Source organism: Rhyacophila brunnea, unplaced genomic scaffold (assembly GCF_057557595.1).
Source record: "Rhyacophila brunnea isolate RB1 unplaced genomic scaffold, BYU_Rbru_1.0 scaffold_66, whole genome shotgun sequence".
NCBI lineage: Eukaryota > Metazoa > Arthropoda > Insecta > Trichoptera > Rhyacophilidae > Rhyacophila > Rhyacophila brunnea.
In genome coordinates this window covers 1,351,715-1,359,141 of record NW_028233335.1, presented here as the reverse complement: position 1 = coordinate 1,359,141, position 7,427 = coordinate 1,351,715, and positions in this window count along the sequence as shown.

Sequence of the window (7,427 nt, the reverse complement as noted above, 5' to 3'; positions counted from 1 at the left end):
AACTAACCTATTATTTAATCTTTTTTTTAAAAATATAGTTAATATAAAGTATTTTTTATTTAAAGGCTATATTTATAGTCGTAATTTTAGTTTTCGTTCTCAGGCACAGCTTGCTTGATTCTTTGTACACACAGCGTATTTATACTTTCGGCTATCTTCTCCTCGCCGTAGTCTTCTTCAATACCCCTCCTTCTTTCGAGACCTATTAATTCAAGGGGTTTTCTCAATCCCAAGGTTTGAATATATGCCTCAACCTGGTTTGTGACATCTAGTTCCTTCAGGTACCTTCTATGATATCGTGTAACCACACCGTCCCATGTTATAACATATGGTTTAATTTTAGTCTTGCATTTGTATATTAATGATAGTTCAGATGCTAGCAGGTCATATTTTCACAATTTTTCGTTTTCAACTATGTTTATGTCGTCAATACTTGTCACGCCAATTTAGATCAGAGTGATGCAGTTCTTCTTTTTGTCATATACAAAAATATCAGGTCTGTCATTCGAATACTTGATGTCTGTTTTAATTCTTGTATCCACTTTGATCTCTGCGAATTCATTTTCCATTATTTCTTGTACAGAGTGTCTGCGGATTTTTTTGGTTTTTTTGAAATTGTATTTTCTTGCCAACATAAAGTGAAGACATCTTACAATCTCGTTGTGTCTTCTTGTATAGTCATGACCAAGCATTTTTTTACATCTGCTTGCTAAGTGGTCGACAGTTTTGATTGAGTCGTTACAGTGCGGGCACCTTGATCTATCTCCAAAAAATACGTTTCTATACTGAATAAAGCAGAATCTCGCCTCTTCTAATCGACTGATATGATGATATTGTAGCCAATTTATGGATCCTAATATTTCAAGCGTTGGATTTCTATGAACATCGAAGAGTTTTTGATGTAGTGTTTTTTGTTTTATTTTACACAATAAACTCTCTTTTTGTTTTAATTCAAGCGCAGAAAGATCTATGTCAACGATGCCATAATTTGTTCTGAAGAATATATTTATTACGGATAGGTGTGTTGAATTTTCATTTTCAAATCTAAATATTGCGGCTTTTCTCGGTGATTGTCCTTTTTCTTATAGTTAATATAAAAAATAAAAACCAGATGACAAATTTATAAATTTTCCCATAATAAAATAAAAAAGATTAACGAAGCACAGTTGCTGTAAAATTATATTTTAAAAATATACTTCTACAAAAAAAAGGGCATATTGTATTTCTTTGAAAATATTAAAATTAATTATGTGCTTAATTTCTAGGGCTTTTTATACGGTTGTTCAAGTACCTAATGATAGATTTTAAATGTTATAATTTTGATTTGAATGATAAATATTATCGCCACGCAAGTTTTCTTGGAATATAAAATAGAATTACACAAGAAGCTTCGTTTTTCATGGAAGATTTATGATACATAAAATTTAGTAAAAAAAATACAGCAAAGTCATAAAAAAATGATTTTAAAATAAAGTATATGCCAACTAAGTCTCTTGTTCTATTTTAAAAGCACATCATCATCATAAGATTATATTTGCTTATAAATATTCACTATAAAAACCCATCAAAATAACAGCATAACATTAATAGTTTTACAATATTAAATCTAAATACTTTTGAATGTTAATAAAGTCACAAACCGCCAATATAGAAAAATACAATGTTAGGTATAAATTCAAAACTGAAAAATGAAAATTGCATTCTCGCTAGAAAAGATATTTATGCACCTTAGCAGCAGCCAAAACATATATTTCACTTCCAAATATTTTTATGTATTTAATTTATTTAAGGGTAAAATTTTCTTTTTGCTTGCACAAGATTTTAGTATACTCTATAAAAACAGACTAAACTATGTTTTTTTCTGATTGTCTCCGTATTTAATATTTCTTAATGAATCATCAACAATCAAGACTTATAAATTGAATTTTCTTGACAATACCGTTGTTTGTGCGTATGCTTCACATTTCCTTAGCGCTTTTCAACCCTATAATATACGAATTTTGATATTATGTAACCACACTATCCTATTTTATGACAAATGAACTATTTTTGTTTTGAATCACAAAATTTTATTTATCAATAGATAATTTCAATAGTAATAGCTGCATCAGTGTTTTGAGAATGTATACATTGACTTAAACTTTAAATTTCGATGTTTTATAAAATGAATCTAATAAAAAAAATTTTTATTTGGCTTTTGTTATTCTCGTAAATTTTTTTATTGCAGTGGAATCGTGTTTATTTCTAGGCATATAAAAAATAAATTATTATGGCCTTACTGATAAAATTTGCTGATTCATTCTTATTTACGAATTATTTGTGTATAAATTTAGCTTTAAATGTTTTTTTAACGATGAAAAACACACTGTTTTTACAATTATTCAAGACATAAAAAATACAGCATGTGTTATAAAATTTTTTATATGGTAAATTTGATCAACAAACACACTGTTTATAAAATATATCATTCTAAAAGATAATCAAGATCAAAGAAATACAGCATGCTTTTTTTAATATTTACATATTAATTTTGATCATAAAAACATTATAATATGTGTGTCTGATATTTTATAAGAATGCTGTCCTTAACTATTATATATCCCTTTGTAATACAAAAAAAATATAATGTACATAAAAATAAAAAAATTCAAAGGTTATGTGGTATAAGAATTTTACTGAAGTAAAAATAAAAAAGATGTTCATACGCAATCAAATCATTTAAAGAAGTTTTATTCTTTCTTTTTACAGTTATTTCCAGTAGTTATTATGGTTATTTTATTCTTGTTTGTTTATTTTCGTTCGTGACTTGTCTATAATAAATTATATTTTGTTTCTGTGTATTTAAGTTTTTAGGCTAAAATACTTGTTGAAGAGATGTGCGTCTCTTTCACTTAAAGTTTCTTTATTTCGAATATGTTATAATTATTTTTCCCCCGGTTATTATCGATCATGTTTTCTCCATTATCATATTTATTGTTTTTGTTTTCTCTATTAATATGTTTGATTTCGTTTTCTCTATAATTATGACTTATCAGATTTTTCTATCAACATTTTAGATCATGTTTTATAGATTATTATCATTGCCTTTGTTTTCTCTACAATTATTCTTGATTTCATCTCTCATAATATTATAGATATTGTTTTCTCAATTACTATTACCTTTGCTTTCTCAAAAATTACTGCTGCCTTTGTTTTAATTATTATTAATATACATCAAATTTTCCATAACATCATTATTACTTTTGTTTTCTCTATTAATATTACCTTGCCTTTGTTTTCTCTATTACTATACACACCAAACTATTATTGTTCATATTTTCTCTGCTATTATAAAGTTACTGCTCTCTGCTAATATAATATTCATTGGTTACATTATAAGAATTATTTTCTTCGATATTATTGTTTATCCGGGGTTTTCGGCTATAATTGTCTATATTCTTATGATTACTATTTTTAATGACTAAATTTAGTTAAGAATAAGACTTACAGTTATTCTCTTTTTCCGAATTATCTTATCTTTATTTTTTGAATCCAAACTTCCGATTCATTCATTTTAAAGAATTTTCAATTTTTTTTCTGTTATTGATTATTTAACTTTTGGTCTCGAATTTTCTGTTCTTCTTATTATTATTACTATATCGATCTTCATATTTATAGATACAAGAATATAAACGGACATCAAGTTATCGAATGTCAGACCTGATATTTTTGAATATGGCAAAAAGAAGAACTGCATCACTTCGATCGAAATTGGCGTGACAAGTATTGACAATATAAACATAGTTTAAAACGAAAAATTGAGAAAATATGACCTGCTAGCATCTGAACAGTCAATAAAATACAAATGCAAGACAAAAATTATCCCATATGTTATAACATGGGACGGTGTGATGACGATCTCATAAAAGGAACTAGATGTCACGAACCAGGTTGAGGCATATATTCAAACCTTGGGATTGAGAAAAACCCTTGAATTAATAGGTCTCGAAAGAAGGAGGGGTATTGAAGAAGACTATGGAGAGGAGAAGATAGCCGAAAGTATAAATACGCTGTGTGTACAAAGAATCAAGCAAGCTGTGCCCGAGAACGAAAACTAAAATTACGATTATAAATATAGCCTTTAAATAAAAAATATTACATGGAATTATGCATTATATAGTCAAAATCATCTTTATTGTCCCCTATAAATTCATAATACATCCTACACATTCATTTCTCGCATCAGTTTTTTCCAAAAAATATCTAGAACTGAAATTTTTATTCATAAAATAAACACAACATGTTAATACATCGTTTTGTTTTTCAATAAGATATTTTGGAACTAAAATGCTATTTTTTTTACAAAATTATGATAAGCTTTGAATTTAATCTATTTTGCTTATGTTTGAGGTGACTAAAGCCTTTTTATTTTTTATGGGCTTTGGTTGAAATGTGGTCTTTTAGACCCGGAACATATCGGTGTATTTATCAATTTATGCTCAGCACCATTTATATTTACCCTTTGCTTTTTGCTCATATCAAGCGTTTCATTGATGAAGAAATTATTGAGTGCATTCATTTTTTTGTTCTCAGCACCATTAATATTTACCCTTTGCTTTTTGCTCATATCAAACGTTTCATTATTACCGAAAATATTGAGTGCATGGTCTCTTTATGCTCAGCACCATTAATATTTACCCTTTGCTTTTTGCTCAAAATAGGCATTTCATTATTACCGAAAATATTGAGTGCATTTTATTGTGTTTATCCCTGCAATTCAATCTTTTGAAATGTTTATTTTAACATCATTTTCTTTGACACAATTGTTTTCAATACTTGAACCTACATTCGTAATGATGCTTTCATCCTTTTCCCGTAGGGCAACAATAACATCTTTATTCGTATCACTAAAAGCTTCACTGGTAAAAGCAACATCCTCATTTATTAAACATCAAATAAATCCATATTACCTCCTATCTCTTCAACAAAAGAACCAACTGCTCTTCTAATTGCCTCATTCCTTGTTTCTTGAAAAGTCATAAAAAATGAATCATCTTCAACAGTCATAATTCATTGAAATTTATTATGGTCTACTTCAAAATAAAAAGTTACATTTTCTGGATTTACTTGCAATGTCTTTAAAAGGTTTGTAAACGAAGGCGAAATAAAGTAATCCTCAATACAACCACTGTTATCCACATATTATCTATAAAATTATTTTTATTAATTTTCTATACATTATTATTATTCTTGAGGCTATTTTGTAGATTACTGCTGTTGATGTTTTGTAGATTATTGGTGTTGATGGTATTTTCAATATTCTTTGAATTATTCTTATAAATTTTCTGCACATTATTATTATTCTGTATATTCTTATGATTATGTGGATTGTTGTTTTGGTGATTTGTATTACTGTTGACTATATTTTCAGAATTTCCAGGCTTATTATATTTCTTATTAGCTATATTATCACCCTCAATATCCAAATTACTATTGTTTGCTTCATTTTCATATTTCCCTTCACTAAAATTTAAATACTTATCAACACATTAAACTAAACGAATTTCTTCTCCCAAACCAAGATGAGCATCATTACACAAAAACACGTCCATGAAATATTTATCAAAAGATCCATACAAACTCTCACAAAAATAAAGTACCATCGCATCATCATCTAAAAAACTTCGATTCGTCTCTATAATATTATTAAACACACTAAGTATTAGTCATTGACGTGTGCCCACCACCGAATGATATATTCGTGGTAATGGATATTGCGGGAACAGACGCGTATACATTTGTGTTAGTGAAGATATCTGCGGATCATTCAAAGTGTACAGTGTGAGATGCGTCGAAAGTACACGTTTAGCTGACATAATTATTGGTTGTACGATTAATTACATATTCTTAATCTTAAACACAAACAATAGGACTGAAATTTTCACTTGAATGTGTGGGTATTATGTATATAAAAGGCATTGGGAAAGATATTTAAGATAAAGAATTTTTAAAGGTAGGCAGCTAATATGTTTTTAGAATAATAGAAAGTTTTAAACAAGCAAATATGGAGTATCGCCCTTAGGCGAACAAAACACTCTAATCATGAAGTATAATTATAAATAAAATTGTTACGATAATTAGTTGATATATTTGATCATATAATTTATTGTTTAGTATTGGGTTTATTTTGTTTCGATTCGTTAAGACAAAGCCACAGTTTAGCTATTAGAGTATATTCAGGCAATAATTCTTTTGATATATATAATCTTTCTATGCTTTTTTTATACATTCAATAATAATTAATTTTGGAGCTCGCACAACCTTGTTGTTTGTAATGTGGATACGCTTCATTTATATTTTCAACTTCATAATCAACAATTTTTCTCTAAATCATCTATGAAATTTAGTTTTTTATTATTACAAATATTTTAATTTTTGAGTTTACTATATCTATAAAAGGTTTTTTTGTATCTTATTAGAATTTTAAATAAATAAAAATTAGAATAAATCTAATTGAAAAGCTATTTAAAGATTCTGCTGATCCAATAATAAATAAAAATGCATCTTTTAAGACATATAAATCAAAATACTTTCTTCAATTCTGTTTTTTTTTGCGTTATTGCCAGCACTTAATTTAGTATATTATATCTATAATATATTTTTATGTATGTAATTGTGGGTAAAATGGTTTTATATCAGTAAACTCAAGTAATATCTTCATTATAAATGGGCGCTTATTCGAAATAAAATTCAAAAGTGATGTATCACAGACTTTACAAGAACCTTTTAAGTAAACATAGGCATTGTATATATATATTTTTATTGAATAAAACAATTTTTCATCATATTATATACCCAAATTAGACATAAATACGCTGTCTTTGGCTAAAAACTGTAAAATATTAAATACCTCTTTTTAGTAATGTGCTAATTATAAAAATAGATAAAAAAATCTTCGCCATTATAAGATCTTTCGTCTATAAAAGTATGGATGCATAATATCGTGTAAAAAAGAACATTTGCTTGATATTTCTAAAATATTACGTGCGGTAGATATTCACTGCATTTTATTGATTTCCGCATTCTTTTCTAGCTGTAAATACATTTATGAAATTGATATATAGATTTGAAAACGAGAGCAACACATAAAAAAGCCAAAAAATCAAATTTGACTATTAAAGAAACTCTGTATAATGTATAAACCTATATATCTTGCGCCAAAACATTTCATATCCGCATATTTCAATATATTTGGAGTATTATTGCTATCTTGATCCATATCATACTAACATCATTCTTATAATACTCTATAAAAATATGTGTGTTTTTTATGGATTATATCTTAAACTTTCGAAAAAAAAAGATTTGCTTACGTTCTATAAGATATATACTTTGCTGACATACAAAACGTGATTTTTATATAACAGGGAATTACACGAATCTACCAT